Consider the following 22079-nt stretch of genomic DNA (forward strand, 5'->3'; position numbering starts at 1 on the left):
AGGTTGAAGCTACAGTAGGCTATGATCATACCATTGCACTCCAGCCTGGGCAACAGAGCAAGACCCTGTCTCAAGAAAAGAAAAAGAAAAAGACAGGCAATAATAGATGCTGGCAAGGATGGGGAGAAAAAGGAACCCTCATATGCTGTTGGTGAAAATGTAAATAAGTGGAGCCACTATGGAGAATAGCATGGAGGTTCCTCAGAAACTAAAAATAGAACAACCATGTGATTCAGCAATTCCACTATTGAGTATATATCTAAAAGAAAGCAAATCAATATATGAAAGATATCATACTCCCATGAACACTGTAGCACTATTTATAACAGCCAAAATGAAAATGTATACATATATATATGTATATATACACACAACGGAATATTATTCGGCCATAGAAAAGAATGAAATCCTGTCATTTACCCCAACATGGTAAATGTTTATGTGGGAGGTAAAAAGATGAATCTTATGATGATACAGAGTAGACTGGTGGTTACCAAAGGCCAGAAAAGGGAGTAGGGAGGAGGAAGGGGGAAAAAAGGATATAAATGTACTTACTGAAACTGAACTGTACAGTTAAGTACAATGGAATATTATTCAGCCATAAAAAAGAATAAAATCCTGTCATTTGCAGCAACATGGATGACACTGGACGCCATTTTTTCAGATTAAAAAAAAGCCAGATACAGGAAGACAAATATCACATGTTCTCATTCATATGTGGGAGGTAAAAAAGTAGATCTCATGATGATACAGAGTAGACTGGTGGTTACCAAAGGCCAGGAAAAGGAGTGAGGAGGAGGAAGGGGGAAAAAAAGATATAAATGTACTTACTGAAACTGAACTGTACACTTTAAACATGATAAACATGGTAAATTCTTTCAAATTTTTTAACTAAAAAAAAATTTGCTGAGTAGAAATCAGTTCAAAAAGACAGTAATCAAAGGGGAAGATAATTAACCTATACAGTCCCCTTTCCCAGACTATAATCTTTCTCTTTCTATACACAGCCCTACCCCAAATAACCCCTATCTATCTTGTCCAGGCCACCGTCTTCTTCAAAGAAGCACTGTCTTCTCCTCCAGGCCTCCTCCGCCTGTCCCTCCAACCCATCCCTGCTATCCTCCCTCCTCTTCCCTGAGCTACCTCCTTTCCTCCACAGCTATCTCACAGCTGCCAGAGTTTCTGGTCCTCCCAGTCACTCATCTCACTAAAGGGAACTTGAGCCTCTGCCCAGCACTACTTGACATTCTTGCTCTCCTCCCACTCAGGCCCCCCATTTCCCATCTTGCTTATTCCCTACTGCCTACCTGCTGCCCCACCACTACCAGAAAAGATAGGAAACAAATGCAGGAAGAGCGAGTGCTTCTTGGCAGGCCCAAAGCAAGGCACAGAGGCAGTAAAGAGAGAGAATGGTACCTGGGGAAGATAAAATTTGGAGGTAAAAGCTAGAAGCAGATGAGTTAGGTAGAAAACAATGTTTGGACCTCACAAACACAGAAAAGGTCTCTACAAACCAGTAACCTACAAATAATGAGAAAGCTTAACCAAAAATTTTTGAAAAGAGAAGAAAGCCTAATCAAGAGGGGGAGGATCCAAGAGAGGGAAGGAAAAACTGGCAACACAGGGGGAGAAATACAAAAGGGGAAGCAAGAGGGGAGGAGGAAGGGTGAAGGGGATGGCAGGAGAAAAGGTAGGCAGGGGGCAGGAAAAATGATAAGGAGGAGGAAATAGAAAAGCGAGGAGAGGAAGACATAGAGTCATGAAAAAACTAGGGGGAGGAAAGAGGTCCAAAATAATCAAAGTAGGTTATTATCGGGCCTGACATGAGCTTCTTGGTGCCAGGTAATAAAGAAGGAAGGAATTATAGTGATTAAGATATTACCACAGGCACGTCTGTCATTAACTTAGCAGAATAAGGAAGGGGCTCCAGAGAAGAGAGTCTAGTTTAAAGCAACTTTATATATAAGGACAGAAAAACTGGCCAGTTTAGAAGCATTAACATACCTTGACCTTCTACTTCCCAACCCTACCTCCCTACACCTAACGCACCTACGCACTATACTAAAATAAGCATCAGCATTCTCAGTCTTTGCTTTGCCCCTGAAGAACCAGCAAGATGCCATTCGAAAGGCTGGCTGGAAGACAGGATACCAAAGTCTACTTCCCAAGTTCTCCTCTCTTCTACAGTGTTGAGGGAGGGATATCTCTGCAGCCCATTTTAGCACTTTAAACCAGCTCACCTTTCCAAAAGATGGTTTGATGGTCTGGAAAAGCCAAAGTAACAAACAATGTCAAGTCCTTCACTGCACAGATATGGCAACTCAAGCCACAGAGGATGTCTGAACAGGACCAGTCCCCCTAGTCTCCTCCCTCCCAGTTCATTCAACCTCTTAACAGAGAAAAGCCCCCACAGTCCCAGCAGGCCACCGACTAAGCCAAAGCAGAGGAAAGCACCACGTTGGCCACCAAGTAGAAGGTGGCTTGCAAAGGAGCAGAGCTTCTGAGGCAGAGCAGTTCCCCAAAGGCGCAGCTTCCCCTTCACACCCTTCCCTGGGCAGAGCTCTGATTCCAGTGCAGGCCTAGCCCTGGGTGGGCTCATCTAAAGGTTCCACCCTCAGCCCCTTCTCTCATTTAGGTCCCTTAAGGTAAGAGGAAAGTAAGACACCCCTCAAAATCTACTGGATCCCGTGTCACCATTCTCCGAAAGCCGGAGGAGATCCCCCAGAACCCGGCCCAGCTAGGGGAGCCCCAGGCAGGGCTGGCATTACCTGGTGGAAAAGGCTGGCCCCGGCATCTCTGGGGATTGTTTCCGTCGCTCTCCCTGCCCAGCCGGGTACCCACAAGGCCCCTGCCCCACCGGCTCCGCTCGATTCGGCCGGGCTGGGCTCCTGGCAGCTCAGCCGCCAGCTCCCGAGGTGCAGCACGCTCGCGCCCTCGCAGGGCGGCAGCGAAGGCGCCGCGTCGGGGTTGGCGAAACAGAAGGGGCGGGGGAAGAAAGGAGGGAAGGAGGCGGGAGGAAGCCGCGCGCTTCTCCTTTTCTGCAAAGCAGAGCTGAGGGCGGGGAGACGGCTATCTTCCCACCGTCTCAGCTATTCTTCCCACCCAGTCTCCAGCAGGAGGTAATTTCTCTCCAGGGCCAGGTTTTCCAGGGCTTGTCAGAATCCTGTGTGAGCTCCAGAGTCAAGGAAGACAACCAGAGCTCCTCTGTGCCTTAGTTTCTACAGCTGAGTATAGAGGAGTCTCTTCTAGGATTCCTCAGGTCAGACTTAGGATTCACATTAGGCCTCAGGGAAAGAGATACACCTCTCCCCTCCCCAAACGTGCCAGGTTCTAATTCTAATGCTCCAGGAAGAACGCTAGGTGGGCCCCTATAACTGCTTCTAAGCAAAGAAAGCTCAGCAGCTGCAGCTGCTACATTATTATTATTATTATTATTATTATTATTATTATTATTTTGAGACAGTCTTGCTGGGTGCCCAGGCTGAAGTGCAGTGGTTGGATCTTGGCTCACTGCAGCCTTGACCTTCCCGGGCTCAGGTGATCCTTCCACCTCAGCCTCCCAAGTAGCTGGGACTACAGGTACCTGCCACCACACCCCGTTATTTTTGTATTTTTTTGTACAGATGGGGTTTGCCATGTTGCCCAGGCTAGTCTCAAATCCTGTTCTCAAGCAATCCTCCTGCCTTGGCCTCCCAAACTGCAGATTACAGGCGTGAGCCACCACACCTGGTCACTGCTACCATTTATTAAGAATTATCGTGTACCAGGTACTTTATAAATGTTATGTCTCTCTCAAAACAACCTTATGAAGTAGGCACTATACCAATTCACATATGTCAAAACGGAGGTCCAGGGAAAATGTCCAGGGCTCATACAATATTTTTTAACCAACTATTGTGTATCAGGCATTGTGATGGAACCTGAGCTGAACAACACATTATAGAACATTTACCAACATGGCCCAGACTAGTAGTGCCTCTAGTAGTGCCTCGCAATTACTAAAACAATAAAACACACCTTCACACATTTGCAAATGCTCCCTAGGAGGTAGTATTACCTCACTCTGCCCCCTCCCAAACCTTGCTCTTAAGAGGCATGACAGAAGTCAGATTATGCGGTGTCTTTCGGGTCATAATTAGGAGTTAGGCTTTTGTTCCAGGTTTTATCAGTGGGAAGGCTTTGAAAGGTTTGAAAACATAATGACAAACTCTAACTTACATTTTTTAAAAGATCACTGGCTGTTCAGTGGAGAAAGGGGGTAGGAGTGGAAATAAGAAACAAGATAATAAATTCTCTCAGAGGTTCAGGCAACAGAAAATGGTAATGATTTAGACTAACATATTGTAAGATAATGTAAAAAGAAGCAAGCATATTTTCTAAAGACACAGCTTGGAAGAAGCAGCAGCAGAACTTGGTGGAAAACAGAATATGATGGGTGAAAGAAGTCAGTGACTTCCCCAAGACCACACATCTGGTAAATACTCAGGAGTTCAAGGCCAGCCTGGCCAACATGGTGAAACCCCGTCTCTACTAAAAATACAAAAAATTAGCTGGGTGGTGGCGGGCACCTGTAATCCCAGCTACTCGGGAGGCTGAGGCAGGAGAATACCTTGAACCCGGGAGGCAGAAGTTGCAGTGAGCCGAGATCGCACCACTGGACTCAAGTCTGGGCAACAAGAGCGAAACTCCATCTCAAAAAAAGAAAAAGGAAAAAAAAAAAAAAAGAAAGAATTGGTCAATAATAGAGACCCGGAGAGTTGCTGTAGTCTGAGGATTCAGCTTCAAAGTCATTTTAAGATTTTTTTTAACCCCACACCATGTCCTTCATCCCAATTTACACAGGGTGAATGAGAGCCAGAAGTAGTCCTCTGCCTTAGACATAGCTTTTCAAACTAATAATCAATAATCATAGCAACTTATCTTACTCAACTTCCCACTCCATTCAGCATCCCCTTTGGATGGTCTTCCAGGCTTTTCTGAAATACATGCAGGAATGAGGAGCTCACTTTCCACTAGCACTATGAGGCAGTGTTTCCTCACATTCAGCCAGGTGGCTCTCTGTAAATTTCTAATTCTGCTCCAGGAGCAACGTCCTCCAGGGCAGGTCACATTAAAGGCTTGCAACTATGTATGTATGTATGTAAGCTAATTTATTATGCCCCTCCACTTTCTCTCTTCTCCAAGATAAATACTTCCAGTTCTTTTACTCGTTTGTTCATTCAACAACTATTTAAGCATCCTGTGCAAGTCACTGGCGATAGACACATAAGTGAACAGAACCACATCTTCAAGGAGTTGATGATTTTATGGTTTAGTATGGTGGCTTTCAATTCCCCCGTCCACCAGAATAACCTGGAAAGCTTTAAATATGTGTAAATATACTAGAGACCCAGCAGAGATTCTGACTCGGTTGGTCTGGGATGTGGCCTAGGCAATATATTTTTATAGATATAACTATATTGATATCTATTGGAAGACTGAGTTACTATAAAGCTACAGTGATAATGACAATGTGGTATTAACGAAAAAAATAGATAAACAGATCAGTGGAATTGAAGTAAATAGCCCAAAATAGACCCATACAAATGTGGTTAACTGACTGTAAAAGAGAAAAAGAAATTCAATGAAGAAAGGACAGTCTTTTCAATAAATTGTGCTAGAACTGGACATCCACATCCAAAAAAATGAACCTAGACACAGACTTTATGCTTTTCACAAAAATTAACTCAAAATGGATCACACACCATTGCATTTGCAAAATGCAAAACTAAAATGTCTAAAATATAATGTAGGGGAAAATCTAGATGACCTTGGGTTTGGCAATGACTTTTTAGATACAGCCCCAAAAGCAAGATCCACGAAAGAAAAAAATTGACGTTAGACTTGATTAAAATTTAAAATTTCTGCAAAATATAGTGTTAAGAGAATGAAGAAACAAACCATAGACTGGGAGAAAACACATCTGATAAAAGGCTTGTATCAAAATATACATAGAACTCTTAAAACTCAATAAGACGTGACCCAATTAAAGAAAAAAAAAGCTGGGCAAAAGATCTGAACAGACACTTCACCAAGGAAGATATACACATGACAAGCGTATGAAAAGATGCTCAGCATCTTTTATCATTAGAGAATCGCAAATTAAAACAACAATAAGGTATTACTACACATCTATTAGAATAACTAAAATCCAAAACACTGACAACACCAAATGGCGATAGGGATATGCAGCAACAGGAACTCTCTCATTCATTGCTGGTGAGAATGCAAAATGGTACAACCACTTTGGAAGACAGTTTAGGAATTTCTTACAAAGCTAAATACAGTTATGTGTCACTTAATGACAGGCATATATTCTGGGAAAGGTGTCATTAGGTGATTTCACTGTTATGTGAACATCACAGAGTGTACACATACAAACCTAGATGGTACAGCCTACTACACACCTAGCCTATATGGTATAGCCTACTACTGCTCCGAGACTACAAACTTGTATAGCATGTTACTGTACTGAATACTAGGCAACTGTAACACAATAGTATTTATGTATCTAAACATACATAAACATAGAAAAAGTATAGTAAAAATACGCCATAAAAGATTAAAAAACAACAACAACAAAAAAAACCCAGTACATCTGTAAAGGGCATTTACCATGAATGAAACTTGCAGGACTGGAAGTTTCTCTGGGTGAGCCAGTGAGTGAGTGTTAAGTGAATGGGAAGGCCTAGGACATTATAGTACACTACGGTAGACTTTATAAACAGTATATGTTTAGACTGCACTAAACTTTAATTTTTTTTCTTTCGTCAGTAATAAATTAACCTTAACTTCCTATAACTTTTTACTTTATAAACTTTTTAATTTTTTAAAAACATTTTGACTTGGCTGGGCACGGTGGCTAAAGCCTGTAATCCCAGCACTTTGGGAGGCCGAGACAGGCGGATCACAAGGTCAGGAGATCGAGACCATCCTGGCTAACATGGTGAAACCCCATCTCTACTAAAAAATACAAAAAAAAACTAGCCGGGTGTGGTGGCGGGTGCCTGTAGCTACTCGAGAGGCTGAGGCAGGAGAATGGCGTAAACCCAGGAGGTGGAGCTTGCAGTAAGCTGAGATCCGGCCACTGCACTCCAGCCTGGGCAACAGAGCGAGACTCTGTCTCAAAAAAACAAACAAACAAACAAACAAACAAACCTTTTGACCCTATTGTAGTTAATACTTGGCTTAAGACACAAGCACATTGTACAGCTATACAACAATATTTTCTTTATAGCTTTATTCTAATGCTTTTTTGTATTCTTTGTAGATTATTATTATTATCATTATTATTATTATTATTAGAGACAGAGTCTCAACTCCGTCACCCAGATAGGAGTGCAGTGGCATGATCTCGGCTCACTGCAGCCTCCACTTTCTGGGTTCAAGCAATTCTTATGCCTCAGCCTCCCAAATAGCTGGAATTACAGGCATGTGCCACCATGCCCAGCTAATTTTTGTATTTTCAGTAGAGATGGAGTTTCACCATGTTGTCCAGGCTGGTCTCCAACTCCTGAGCTCAAGCTATTCACTTGTCTCAGCCTCCCAAAGTGCTCGCATTACAGGTGTGAGCCACCACGCTTATCTATTTTTATTTTTTACCTTTTAAACTTTTTGTTAAAAACTAACACATAAACACACACTTTAGTCTAGACCTACACAGGATCAGGACTGTCAATATTAGTGTCTTCCACCTCTACATCTTGTCCCACTGTCAAGATTAGTGTCTTCCACCTCTACATCTTGTCCCCCTGTCAAGATTAGTGTCTTCCACCTCTACATCTTGTCCCCCTGGAAGGTCTTTAGGGGCAGTAACATGCATGGAGCTGACATCTCTTATGATAACAATGACTTCTTCTGGAAGACCTCCCAAAGGACCTGCCTGAGGCTGCTTTACAGTTAACTTTTTTTTATAAGTAGGAGTACACTCTAAAATAACAACAAAAAGCATAGTAAATATACACACCATTTATCATCATTATCAAGCATTATATAATACATATAATTATGTGTTCTATACTTTTATATGACTGGCAGCACAGTAGGTTTGTTTACACCAGCATCTCCACAAACATGAGTAATATGTTGCATTAATATGTGATGATGGCTATATCATATATGTGGTCCATCACTGACTGAATCATCATTATGTGATTATAGTATTCCTAGGTATTTACTCAAATGAGTTGAAAACTATGTTCACACAAAAACCTGCTCATGAATGTTTATTGCAGTTTTATTCAGAATTGCTAAAAACTGGAAGTGACTGAGATATCCTTCAAGATTGAATGAATAAACTGTGGTATGTCATACAATGTAGTATTATTCAGTAAAAAAAGAAATGAACTATCAACCCACAAGAAGACATGGAAGAACCTAAAATGTAGATTTCTAAGTAAAAGAAGCCAGTCTGAAAAGGCTGATTCCAACTACATGGTATTTGGAAAAAGGCTAAACTATAGAAATAGTAAAAAGATGAGTGGCTGCCAGGTATTTGAAAGATTGGGGTTAACGGTTAAGGAATGAATAGGTGAAGCACAGGGCATTTTTAGGGTATAAAACTATTCTGTATGATACTATAATGATGGATACACACACTATGTATTTGTCAAAACCTACAGAACTATACAACCCAAAGAGTAAACCCTAATGTAAACTATGTACTTTAGTCAATAATAATGTATCAATATTGGTTCATCAATTCTACATTAATGAGATGGTGATAATAGAGGAAACGGGGAGAGAGGGATTCTGCATTTTTTTTTTTTTTTCCCTGAGACAGAGTTTCACTCCTGTTGCCCAGGCTGGAGTGCAATGGCGTGATCTGGGCTCACTGCAACCTCCACCTCCCCAGTTCAAGCAATCCTCATGCCTTAGCATGAGTAGCTGGGATTATAGGCACACGCTACCACGCCTGGCTAATTTTTTGTATTTTTAGTAGAGATGGGGTTTCACCATGTTGGCCAGGCTGGTCTTGAACTCCTGACCCTCAGGGGATCTACCTGCCTTGGCCTCCCAAAGTGCTGGGATTACAGGTGGGAGCCACTGCGCCCAGCCGGATTCTGCATTTTCTACACAATTTTTCTTTATGGAAACTAAAACTCTAAAAATTAAAGTTTATTAAAATAAAAAAATTATCAAGCCAAAAAAAAAAAAGAAACAAAGACATACAAGATAAAGTTCATCTTCCTTTTTATTAGATTCATTACACATAAAATTACTCTGACAAATTGCTATAAAGATTTCTAAGTACTTTCAATTTCTACGCTTATCCCATTGTGGGCTAGGAACAGTTCAGACTACACTTTCAGTAATGATGATCTAGAGTACCCTCCACTAAATAGAGTTCTGTTTGCAATGATCCTCTTACTGCCTGGTACCCTGAGGGGAACATGATACTCTAAGTGTAGTCTGTCCCCTGCAAAACATAGTGGAACTATCACCTCCTTTAACTGTACTTAATACTTCCAATAATTCAGCCTGAAGTTGCATTAGATTTTTATCCACTGCAATGCCTTTGGCTGACATTGAGCTTCAGCAGCCAAAACCACCATTTTCATAAGAATAGCATCATGCTAAGTCTCCTCCAGCCTGCCCATATGTTGCCATTTCTTTTGAGACTTAAAATGCAGAACTTCGCTGTCTTCCTCCTAAATTTCATCTTGTTGGCTTCAGCCCATCATTCCAAGCTCACTCATCTAAATATTAGTTTTCTCTTTCAGTTTTTGTCACCTACAAAGCTAATAAGCATGCCATCTCTTCAAACATTTTTCAAACATCTGTCATGTGCTCTTGCCTGTTCCAGGTTTTAAGGATTAAAGATGACCTAGAAATGGCCTACGTTTCGAGGAAATCACCACTAATAGGGGAAGTTGGCAAATACAAAACTAAAAAGTGCTATACTAGAAAAATGACTGAACAAAATAAATAGGATCAGGTAGACAAAACAACAAAACGTCTATGTACAGTATTAGGCAGAACCACTAATATCTTCAGCAGGAATGATCAAATTCAGACATCATCTATTTTAGATTTCAGTTCTGAATAACCAAATACTGGTTTGGTTACCAAAGGTTAACTGGCTGGCTAATACACTGTCTCTCTATTTCAATGGTGGGTGCTGCTATAGGAAACTTGGCTAAGTTTAGTTCCCTCTGATGAAACACAATACTTATGAAATTGAGGCATACTGGTAAGATGCCAGCAGTTTTATTTATTACTAACAGAATCAAATGAGGTAAAAGCAACTTTAGAGATGACTCTGTACATTCAAAGAAATTAAATCTTGGAGATCTCAAATGACTTGCTGAAGTTACACAAGTTAGCAGTTAACATATTTTAAGTGCAATAACTCCTTTCATTTAAATAGTCCTCTGGTTTTCAAAGTAAATAATTAACAAATTATTCTTATAAGCCATGGACCTTGGCCAGCAATGTTTTGTCTCTGTAGTCATCTTAAGCCTAACCAGGCCTTTTTAAGTCACTTATCTCTCCTCTGTAGGCATATGAGTTAGCAACTCCTGCTAACTCTATTATAAAAGCGAATGATCAATAATCATTCAAAAATTTGGTTTTGTTTGGAGACTACAGCTTTCAATCTAATGGTTTATAACTGATGAATAGTGTGATTGAAGTGCCTAAAGGATTTGAAAATGATTATTTTTATTGGGTTCTTTAGAAACCACAAATAACTTTTAAAACAGTATGTGTACTAAGTGAAAATTATAAATCTCCTGACACAACCAGTTAAATGTACAAGGAAATCAGTCAACAATGATGATGCTGGATTTAAAACAACATCTGAAATGACATTTTTTCTTGTAGGGATTAGATGGTAAGGCCAGTTGCCTGTTAAGGTCACTTTCTGTGGAGTATACTTTCAGTAATGATGATCTAGAGCACCTTAGATCTTGATATGAGGTGGAGTATAAAATAAATAATAATAGTAGCTTACAAAAACACTGTAAAGAAACAAGCAAAAGAAAGATGGAAATAAAAAAAGGTACTAATAAATCTATTTAGTGGCAGTCAGTCATAAGTCAAAGCAACCAGTCATAAGTCAAAGCATACTTGAATTTCAAACAAGGCAAAGAAGTGCAGAGAAGGGAGACATTAATTATACCTGCAGAACTAAGAAAAGCTTCGTAGTAGAGGCAGTATTTGGGTTGGTATTGAAGAAGGAGTAAAATTTTCATAGCAATATTGAGATTTCCCTTGAGTGAATCACAAAAACAAAGGGCCAAAGGAGAAAAAAGTATGAGTGGTTTAGGAAACAGTAAATAATTTGGTCCTTCTTGGAAATAGTAAATAATCTCATCATTCATTCACCACTTATTGAACATAATATTCTACATGCCAGACACAATGCTCGTCACTATGGATGCAAAGATGACATGACCTAGTTCTTACCCTCAAAAGGAAAAGCATTTTTAAAGACAATAGGAGACAAAGCTGTGTCACTGATTGTCAGACTTAATAGGTCAAAACTCTGTTCCCCCTTCAGGTGTTTCCTCCCCCCATCCCTCAATAAATGGCAATTCTACTCTTACAGTTGCTAAGCCAAAAATCTGATTTATTTTTTACTCCACTTTTTGTCTATCAGCACCCACAAGCATCCATCAGCAAATTCTATCAACTCTACCTTCAAAACAGATCTATGGTCCAACCACTTCTCATCACCTTTACTGTTATCACCTTGGTCCAAACCATCAGCAATTTTTGTGTACAACAGTGGATCTCAATAGTGGGGTGAAGAAGAGTTGGGGAGGGGAGGACAGATTTGCTCTGCTCCCCAGGGGATATTTGGCAATGTCTAGGGAAATTTTGGATTAATACAACTGGGTAAGTGTTACTGGCATTTAGTAAGTGGGAGCCAGGGATACTATTAAACATCCTAGAATGCATAGTATAACCCCCTCACAACAAAGAATTATCCTGCCCAAAATGTCAATAGTGCCATTGTTGGGAAACTCTGACTGAGAATATTACAACATCCTTCTTAACTGATCCATTCTTGCCTCCCAGGGTGATCTATTTAAAATATGTCACAGATCACATCACTCTCTTCTGCTTAAAATCTTCCAGTGGCTTCCCAATCTCAATAGAAAAGCCAAAGTCCTTACAAACACATACAAGGCCTTTTATGATTTTACCTTCCTCTACCTCCTCCCCTCATCTTACCCTGCTACTTCACTGACCTTATCTCTGACTTTTCCCCACTTCACTCACTCTGCTCCAGGCACCAAGGCTTTCTCCAACAGGCTATATACACTCTCTCCTCCAGGCCTTCGTACCCTATGGTGACTATGCCTGAAAACACATTTCCCCTCAGATATCCATATGGCTTATTGCCTTCCTTCAAGTCTCTGCTGAAAGATCACTTTATCAGATAATTCTTCCCTAACCATTCTTTATAAAATGATTTAAAAATCTCCCTCTACTCTATATCAGCACCCTTTATTCCACCCTATCCTGCTTCATTTGTATTCTGGCACGTATCATCAACTGACATTTATTTGCCTATTGGCTGGCTCCCTCCAATCAACATATGCTCCACAAGGACAAAGACTTTGTCTTTATCTCCAGACGTCAGAACTATTCCTTGCAAACAGTAGGTGATAGATAAGTAATGGCTGAATGAAGGAATGAATGAATAAATGGAGCTACAAAGACCAATTAGAAAAAAACTACAGAGAATCCTGAAGGCTAGGAAAGGAATGTGGATGCAGTCTTAGAGTGACTTAAAGTAACTGTCCAAGAGTTTTCCTCTCATCATGTCATACAAATCACCTTTTGCCCTTCTGACCAAAAAGAGAGACAGGGGAAGGGAGGAAGAAATGGAGAATTCTATAAGAACATTATAATAATCAGAGGTATCTAATAATGAAATGGACAATCTCTGAGGTATTAACATTGCCAATCAACCCCTCAGCAGGGAAGATACAGCAACAAGTTACTGCATAATCCCATAAGTTTTCCTTCCTTTGCCTATCCTTTAGGACCCAACTTAAATGTCACCACTTCTATGAAGGCTTCCTATAATCCCTCAAACAGATTTAATGACTCCTAAATATGGCCCTTATAGAAGTCTTCCCAAACACTTATCCAATTTACAGAAAGTATTTGATAGTATTTCTTTTTATCTCTAGACTGGAAAGGTAGTATTTACCTCCTCATTTACTACTATATCTCCAGCCCAAAATGAAGTAGCTCCAATAAAACACAGGCACCAGCACACATTTTTATAAAATCATACAGAGTACAAATACATTTTTAAAAACCATATTAAAAAGTCACTAAAGGCAGGGCACAGGGGCTCACGCCTGTAATCCCACCACTCTGGGGAGGCTGAAGCGGGTGGATCACCTGGGGTCAGGAGTTTGAGACCCGCCTTGCTAACATGGTGAAACCCCATCACTACTAAAATTACCAAAATTAGCCAGTCGTGGTGGCGGGCACCTGTAATCTTGGGAGGCTGAGGCAGGGAGAATCACTTGAACCCGGGAGGCGGAGATTGCAGTGAGCCGAGATTGCGCCATTGGACTCCAGCCTGGACGACAGAGCGAGACGTCGTCTCAAAAAAAAAAAAAAGTCACTAAAATCAATGACTTTAAAATCCCTAATCAATATCCATTCATCCCTTCATCCTTGCCAATTTTGCCAACACTAATTTTATCCAGGAAAGTAATGAGACAATTAAAAACTCATTTTCCCAGCCTCCTTTAAAGTTGGGCATGTCCCTGTGACAAAGTTCTAGTCAGTAAGTTTCTAAGGATTCTGGGGAAATGGTTGCTTTAATTATAAAATAGAACACAGGCAGAGTGCTAATTCTGCCTTTCTACCCCTTTCTTCCTTTTTCAAACATTCTTTCTGGAGCTGCAGTAGCCTCGTAACCTTGAGGTCATAAGTACAAGAGTGGAAAGCACACACTCGATGGCAGAGTGGCCAAGTGGAAAAGGCTGGCAGCGTAGAAAAACAGAAGGAGCCTGGGTTCTAAATGGTATTGTATCCCATCCTATACAAGCAACCAATACCCTCCCTCCAGAAAATTAATTCCTATATTTTAAATCACTGTTAGGTTTTTTACTACTTACAGCTGAAAATATTTCTAATTGAGACAAACAAGAAGCATACTAGAGAATCAAGAAAAAGATGCTTTTTACTAGTCTGAAACATTGATTCCTTATTAGCCACTGGTCTCTAACCATAAATAAATTCCTCTTATTAGCATGAGAATGAAAAAGATCTGAGCAAATTAAGACAATACTAGGTAGATATGAAAGGAAGACTGAGAATATTCTTGACAATTTGGTATGTTCCCAATAAGGCAGGCAATCACTCTTTCCAAGTTCTTTAAAAAAAAAAAAAAAAAACAGAATAACAGTATAACCTGTCTACTTCAAAAATGGCTTTCAAGTTGCTTACAAGCATAAATATGTATACACACACACACACACACACACACACACACATCCCTTAGGACAACAGTAATCATCAATGGAATACAGGTAATAAAGTAGGAGACAATTACAACATAGTACCAACACTCCATGCTTTGCAATTCATGACCAAATTTTGCTCTGAGCATCCTGGAAGCCAAAACCAAAATTTAAGAGAAAAGGGTGAAATTCAAACTAATACTCATTGTCTCATGAAGGAAATATTTCAGTGTTGTTAAGGGACAACCATTATTAGTTAAAGTAGGGGTTGAAAAATTCTGCAAAAGGCCAAATGGTAAATATTTTAGGCTTTGCAGGCTCTATCATCTCTGTCTCAACAACTCAACTCTGTCTTTGTAGCACAAAAGCAACCACTGACAATATGTAAATGAACGTGTGTAGCTATGTTTCAACAAAACTTTATTTATAAAAACAGGCAATGGGGCCAGATTTGTCCCACAGGCTGTAGTCTGATGACCTCTGACTCAAAGGATTCTTAGATGTAAGCACCAGATTCTGAGTCTGGTGAAAATTAATTTAAAATCTGAGTCTAATGAAAATCAATTTACTGAAAGAATATTGGGTGGCTCACAAAATTTGGTGAAGGTTGGAAAATAGGCTTAAGGCTAAACTTCCAGAATAAAGCACAAAGTTACACTGCAGAACTAGTCCAATGAGGACACCACTGCAGCTACTTGATCATTACATGCTAGAATGGGTACCACTGTCACTTCTGTATCAAGAATTCAACCTCTGTGCAGCAACCACAAGCAACAATGCCACTTCAGTGAGAGGAACCCAACCTTGCTGGGGATGCTACTGCCTCTGCCATCAGAAAAAGAAAGTTAGTTTCCCATTATGTTCTCTCTCATGTCTTTAAGTGCTAAATCCAAGTGTGGTCTGGGCATATCGGATTGGATTGGTGAAACCTAGGTCACTGCCTATGCCCCAGAAGCAAGGACGCCTGGGAAGCAAGTATCTAAATTATCTCCTTTAGGGAACTGCATATTTGCCCCTAATGAGACTCATAAAATGGGGAACACAAAATACTGCACAGTAAAAACAAATGTTCCACTCTAAAATCTTGTAACTAACACTAACAAACTAAAAATGTTCTATCTCTTCAAAAAGGGGACAATATACAAAGTCTTATCAGTTACTACACTCCAGCATTAAATTCTGAGGAATATTTCTCTTATTTGTTGGCGCTTTAAGTACCGGGTACTATTTAAATCCTGGTGCCTTTCTTCAAGCTATTACCACTGCATAGAACACACTTATCTCCCGTTATTCCCTTCTGTTTCCTCCAAAACTTTTAATCTTCAGGTGTCATCTCCTCTAACTTGCTATCTCTGATGCAGTCCTCACCCAATGGCTTGAGTAGGTCCTTCACCTTTAAGATCTTAGAGCACCTCATAAAAATGCGTATCACTAACCACAGGTGTCTTGTATCTCCAGCCAGACTATATGTCCCCTTGTTTATGAAATGCTTCATTCATCTCTGTCCCCTCAGTACTTCATACAAAGCCTAGCACATAGAAAGCTCTCAATAATTACAACTACTGAACCCAAACAAATCTAAAAAATAAAAACATTACATATCTTTTGGCTCAGCCGCCCAATTTCTCTTTGTCTTGTCCTGATTCATTTTATTCCCCAGGATACATACTTGTTTACAAGGCTGTTTTAAATATCTGAAATGCTGCAGCAGCACAAGTGGCTTTTTTTTAAGTGATAATAAATAAGTCCTTTATAAACTCAAAAGTAGCTGAGGTCCACTGTGTCATCGAAGTAGAAGACAATTTTAATAGGCATACACACCCCATTTTAAGGACACCTGGACTCCAAAAACTTCACACACATGCTTTTGCTTTGGTTTTTTTAATAAAATTCCAATCTACTAAAATCTGTCTTCTCACTTTAAGTTTGAACTCCAACTATGGTGTTCTACTAGGTCAGCCAAGGTTTCTAGAAAAGAGGCAGCTTCTGTAAGAATTGACAGTTGTAAAGAGCTGCATTTATGTGGTAACTAATAAAGCACATTCATACCCATTATCCAATTTAATTCTTACATACCCTCCTTTGAGATTTCTCCTCAGAAGCAAGGCCCAGCCCCACGGCTATCTCTGTGGCACCCTCCCGGACCACTCCTACCACAGCCACCATTATCTGCCACATATACATTTGTTATAACTCTTTTCAATTAAACTAATTATCTGTATCTACCATCCTTAGTGAATTATAAACAGCCTGAGGGAAGGGACAGGCCTAGCACAGTGTAAGGCATAGTAAATGCTTGATAATTATTTGCCAAAGTGAGTTAAGAAGAATAGTTCATATTTCTGTTTAAATAAAGTAGAAACTGAGTTGACTTTCCCAAATTATCCTAGCTAAAACTATAAAATCAAGATATTCTTAGTGCAGTGGCTTCTGCCTATAATCCTAGCTACCTGGGAGGCTAAGGCAGGGGGATCACTTGAGCCCAGAAGTTCAAGGCTATAGTGGGGTATGATCACACCACTGCACTCTAGCCTGGGTGACAGAGCAAGCCCCGGTTTCTGAAGAAGAAAAAATACTCCTGTATTCAAGGAATCTTCCCACCTCAGCCTCCCAAAGTGCTGGGACTACAAGCTTGAGCCACTGCACCAAGCCCATTCTTGACTCTCAATTGAAGGCCTTTGGGGTTTGTTTTGTTTTGTTTTGTTTTGTTTTTATATACCACACAGCCCTCTCCTAAGACTGGTTTAGAACAAAGGGAGTCTCAGACTAGGAGTCAGATGTCTTTGTTTTCAGACAAGCCACTCAACTTCTCTGAGTACCAATTTCCTTATTTGACAAATGAGAACACCACCACCATCTTTTTTTCTCTGATCACAATATGAAGGTTACATAAGATAATGGGAGTAAACGTAGCTTTAGTGTGAAATTATGGCATATACTAAGCCAGGGGCAATGCTTAGGTTGATGACTGTTGGTGACAAAGTCAAAACCAGAGTCAACCCTACAAGAATCATATCACTTAACCTAACAACAGCCCTTTAAAAATTGGCTTTATTACCCTCATTTTACAGATAAGAAAACCAGGACACAGAGAGCTTAACACTTGCCAAAGCTTATAAACCTAGTAAATTTCAGAGTTGGAATTAGAAAATTCAGGTTCATCACATTCTAAGGAGTTTTCCATGCTGCTCTCCAAACAATTATAAAATAAAAGCTTTCCTTCCTCTTCAGTTTCAATTAGCACCAGGCAGATGGAATAGTGCTAATCTTAAATTGGGAACATTCTACTGTGTCTCAGGCCAAATCAAAATAAGAGTTAGCCTTGTAGGTAAGTACACCTTGATTCAACCCCTGTGGAGGCAAAAATTGAATCTGTATATTAGAAAATATTCTGATCTCAATTTAGAAATTGTTTTAATGAGACTGAAAACCTGACAGGAGAAGCAAAAATGAGCAATCTTTTTTAAAAGAAAAAAAACCATTCAGTGCTATGATTATGAAACACAAAAGAGCCTAGGCTTTGAAATCAGACAGTTCAATCTCAGGGTAGAAAAGAAAACCTGGACAAAGCCCTGGAAGAATGAAAGAACAGAACAAAAAAAGTACAAGGTGCTGCTATGGCTGGAGCAAATGGGGTTGGTAGTGGGATCTAAAGAAATACAGCCTCCTATCTTTCCCTTCCTCTCTAGAAACCCCCACATGCTGCAAGGAACCTAGCCTGTGATGATTCCCACAGAGCCCCAAAAAGTGCAAACTGGTAAGTCACTGAGAAAGTCTAAAACCCTCCTTCGCTGACACTTCAGCCTAAGTGTCTCTGTAGACACAGACTGAGGGTCTCTACAGGGATAGGCTGTCAGGAGACACATGTCACAATGCTGGCCTTCAGACAATTTGGGGGCAGGCTTTTTTAGTAGGATGATGTCACTGCTATTATTTGCAGTTTTAAATACCTATACTTCTGTAGCTAGGAATTATTTTATTTAGGATGAGAGTGTAGATAATTTTTTAAAGACATATTTGGAATTTACCAAAGAGGAGAATAGTGTGAATGTATCATTTTCTCAGAAAGAGCTCTGGCATAGGGCAGATATCTAGACCCAAGGATGCCAGAGTCCAAACCCTTTCTTGTAGTTAGAGCCTCTCAGACCTCACTGGGACCTGTGAATGGACTTCAAATGAAAGCAACAGATTCACTACTGTGGTAACTTCACCACCCAAAATTCATTCCTTGACAAGTTCCATCAGCATTCCCTGAGTGTCTACTAAATGCAATGCCCTGTGTTGACTGCATTCAAGGAGCAGCCAATGAATCAGGGGCAACAGACTGTAAACAGCTGATTGTGAAAAGAGAGAGAACGAAGTAAATACTCCATCAGAAGTAGAAAAAAAGGGGACTGTTTATGACTACAGAGGTCAGAGAGGTTTCACCAGTTAATTCCTTCCTCTTACGGTTATCTTCTTCACTGTATTCAGGCTCTGACATCCATAGCAGACATCTGAACTAGGACTCTGAGGAATCTTATCAGACAGTGAAGAGAGTTAGCTAAGCGAGACAGAGGAGAGGATAAAGGCAAAAAGCCAGAGGAGTAAATGTACTGGGGTATGTCTAAGGAGTAGCCAGTGGCCATAACTGGACTGCACAGTATACCAAGGAACTAATAAGAAATGAGGAAGAAAGGTACCTTTGGGTCAGATACTAGAGGTCCTTGAATGACAGCCCAAGGAACTTAAAATTTATTCTCTAAGCAAAAGGGAACTATTACAATGTTTTTAAGCACAGAGTGGCATGATTTGACTTATATTTTAGAATGATCACTCTTGCAGAAATGTGAAAGGTATAAGAAGATTGAAAGCAGGGAGATCAGTTAGGAGGCTTTGTGTTATAATAGTCTAGTTAAGAGATGATGAAGGCAGCCCAACACTGTGGTCAGACCCAACCAGGGTGAGTCCATCAGGAGCGGGAGAAAGAAGAGACAAGTAGTCTAGCGAGGAGAATCAGAACCCAAGCAAAGTGAAACGAGCATCCACATTTGGGGCAGGGAGGTAGACTCGTGTGGAATATCATAGTCTGAGTATAGCAAGGAAGTCATCCATATCAGGAGAGAGGGGTGCCCTGGTGAAGTGTGTCAGAAGCCAACCACAGTTAAGAAAGAGTTGTCATGGAAGAGCACCCTGGTATAGGGTACCGAAACCCAAGCAAGATAAGGAGGGCATCCACACAGTGGGGAGAGCTTGTGATGGGGGTGTCAGAACCTCATTTCCTCATTATGTCTATGAGAAGGCCTGGGAGCAGCAATGGCCCAATAACAATGAGCATTATCTAGGAACCAGATTTTGGATTCTAAATGCCATTTAACACTAAAAAATAAACAAACAAAAAAACACAAACAACAACAACAACAACAAACACACCAGGATTCCTTGGCTGGTATAGAGAAAGTACAAGATGAACCTAGAACGTCTTATTGGGCTAGAAAGCAAGGAAGGGGTCAAAGAATGACAGGGACCTATCAAAAGTTGACAGAAGCCAACCTGAATGGGGCTCCTACTGGCCAAATCAGAGAGAATTTGAGCACCAAAACAAATGATGCTAGCAACAGATTATTACCCATTAAATAAAATGAGGTCCATACTGATATAAATAACTAAATACACTGAAAGTTTGGCAAGGAAAGGGATATTTACATAGTACCGCCTACAAAATACTTATTAATTATAAAAGAGAAAAGAGTAACTTCACAGTGAAGAAGGCTGGTAGACACTATCTTAAGCAAGATGCTGACATGAACATCAATAGTCATGGGACAAACTAAAACCACCACCATCTAAAAGGATGCAATGAAATGAATACAGCACCAGTTCTGTAATATTTACTGCCAAAGATGCATAACGTAAGGCTGGTGATGACATTCTATAAAACACCTGCTATATCTGATATTCTACAAAATAATTGGCCTGTAATCTTCCAAAGTGTCAAGGTTATCAAAGTCAAGGAAAGACCAAGGACACTAAAAAGATATAGCTTCTAAATGTAACATGTGATTCTGAACTACATTCTTTCACTATAAAACACAGTTGGACAATTAGCAAAGCTTGAATGAGTGTGAGGAATAGATAATAGTAAGCTAACAGTGTTTATTTCCTTATTTTTATGGTTGCATTGTGCTTACACAACCATCTTATTATGTAGGAAATAATGTGGAGTTGATGGAGGGTCATGTCAGCAACTCATTCTCAAATGACCCAGAAAAGCTAAGCTTGATATCACTTTTTAAATTATTTTAATAAAAACAAAACAGATGGTGAAGATCTAGAAATACAGCAGTAGCAGTGGGAGTAGAGAAGAAAGGTATTTTTCCAGGGTCACAGAGTGAAGTTAAAGGTAAGACTGAGACTAGACTCTTTCTGAACCTCGTATTTCCTTCCTGCTATATAGAGCTTGTGTGGTGCCAAAGAAAATACTCTTCTAAGAATTAGGTTACGTGTCTGGTAGTGATTAAATATTGGGGGATATAGAAAAAAAAAAAAAAGAAGATAACAAGTCTTCAAGTGAGTCAGGCTGAGGTTTACAGGACATCAGGTTTTTGGTGAGGAAAAACATATTCCAGACTCCCCCGTTTGATGAGAACAAAGTTTAATGACCTCAAATGTTCTTCAACACTGAGATAATGACCTTGTTAGTCCTTGTTCCCATTTTGGCCCAGTCCTATGAGTGTCCGAATAACCAGTGACTAAATTAGTCTCAGACCTACTGTCTCCTCCAAAGTCTAGTACTATTTAGACAGTGGGAACAAGCTGTGGCTGTCAACAAAAGCAAATTTTATCCTTTCTTAAAATGGACCACTGTGACCCACACTATCAAAACCTTTTCAAAACAAGTGCGATAGAGGAAAACATCTCTTTACCAAAAGGCAGCAAAAATATAATAGAAAGAATATGAACTCTAGAGTTAGATCCAGTTGTGACTGCTGACTGTGCCCCTTGGGCTGATTATTCAATCTCTTTGAACTGGAATTTCCTCCTCTCTTAAATGGGGATGAATAATTGTTGTGAAGTGTTAGGAAAAGAATCTTTAAAGTACATATCAAATGTGCCAAAAACACAGTAGGAGTCTAAAAGGTAGTAATTTATTTCAGGGGTCCCCAGCTCCCAGGACCAGTACCATGGCCTGTTAGGAACTGGGCCTCACAGCAGAGGGCGAGGGAGCAAAGCTGAGCTCCAACTCCTGTCAGATCAGCGGCAGCACTAGCTTCTCATAGGAGCACAAACCCTACTGTGAACTGCACATGAGAAGGATCTAGGTTGTGTGTTCCTTATGAGAATCTAATGATAAACATAATACATTTGAATCATCCTGAAACCACCCCCACCCCTACAAGCTCAGTCCATGGAAAAAATTGTCTTCCTGAAACCAGTCCCTCATGCCAAAAAGGTTGGGGACCACTGATTCATTTAGTGCATTTTTCCTACATTATTTGCAACATTTTGCTAGTATTTACATTATCTGCACTATTTTACAACATTTACAAGATAATTTGCACTTCTGCTACATTATGCAACTCTACCTTTTGCAAATAACCAATATATAAAGCTTTGTATGCA

At 40.1% G+C, this 22079-nt stretch overlaps 1 protein-coding gene across 10 annotated transcripts in view; it reads right to left on the bottom strand.

Annotated features, from left to right (window-relative positions):
- PAK1 (p21 (RAC1) activated kinase 1) overlaps positions 1 to 22079 on the bottom strand; it is a 149417-nt gene that overhangs the window by 84021 nt on the left and 43317 nt on the right. For 2 of the 10 annotated variants that reach the window (XM_038005438.2, XM_008020245.3), the window contains exon 1: positions 2769 to 2966. The exons of 5 other annotated variants lie outside the window; for them this stretch is intronic. The gene's annotated coding sequence lies outside the window, so the exon portion shown is untranslated. Of the gene's footprint in view, positions 1 to 2768; positions 2969 to 4609; positions 4631 to 22079 lie in introns of those variants that run through there. 3 more of the 10 variants (XM_073019590.1, XM_008020240.3, XM_008020237.3) reach the window with 3 other exon arrangements.

Source organism: Chlorocebus sabaeus, chromosome 1 (genome assembly GCF_047675955.1).
Source record: "Chlorocebus sabaeus isolate Y175 chromosome 1, mChlSab1.0.hap1, whole genome shotgun sequence".
Classification (NCBI taxonomy): domain Eukaryota; kingdom Metazoa; phylum Chordata; class Mammalia; order Primates; family Cercopithecidae; genus Chlorocebus; species Chlorocebus sabaeus.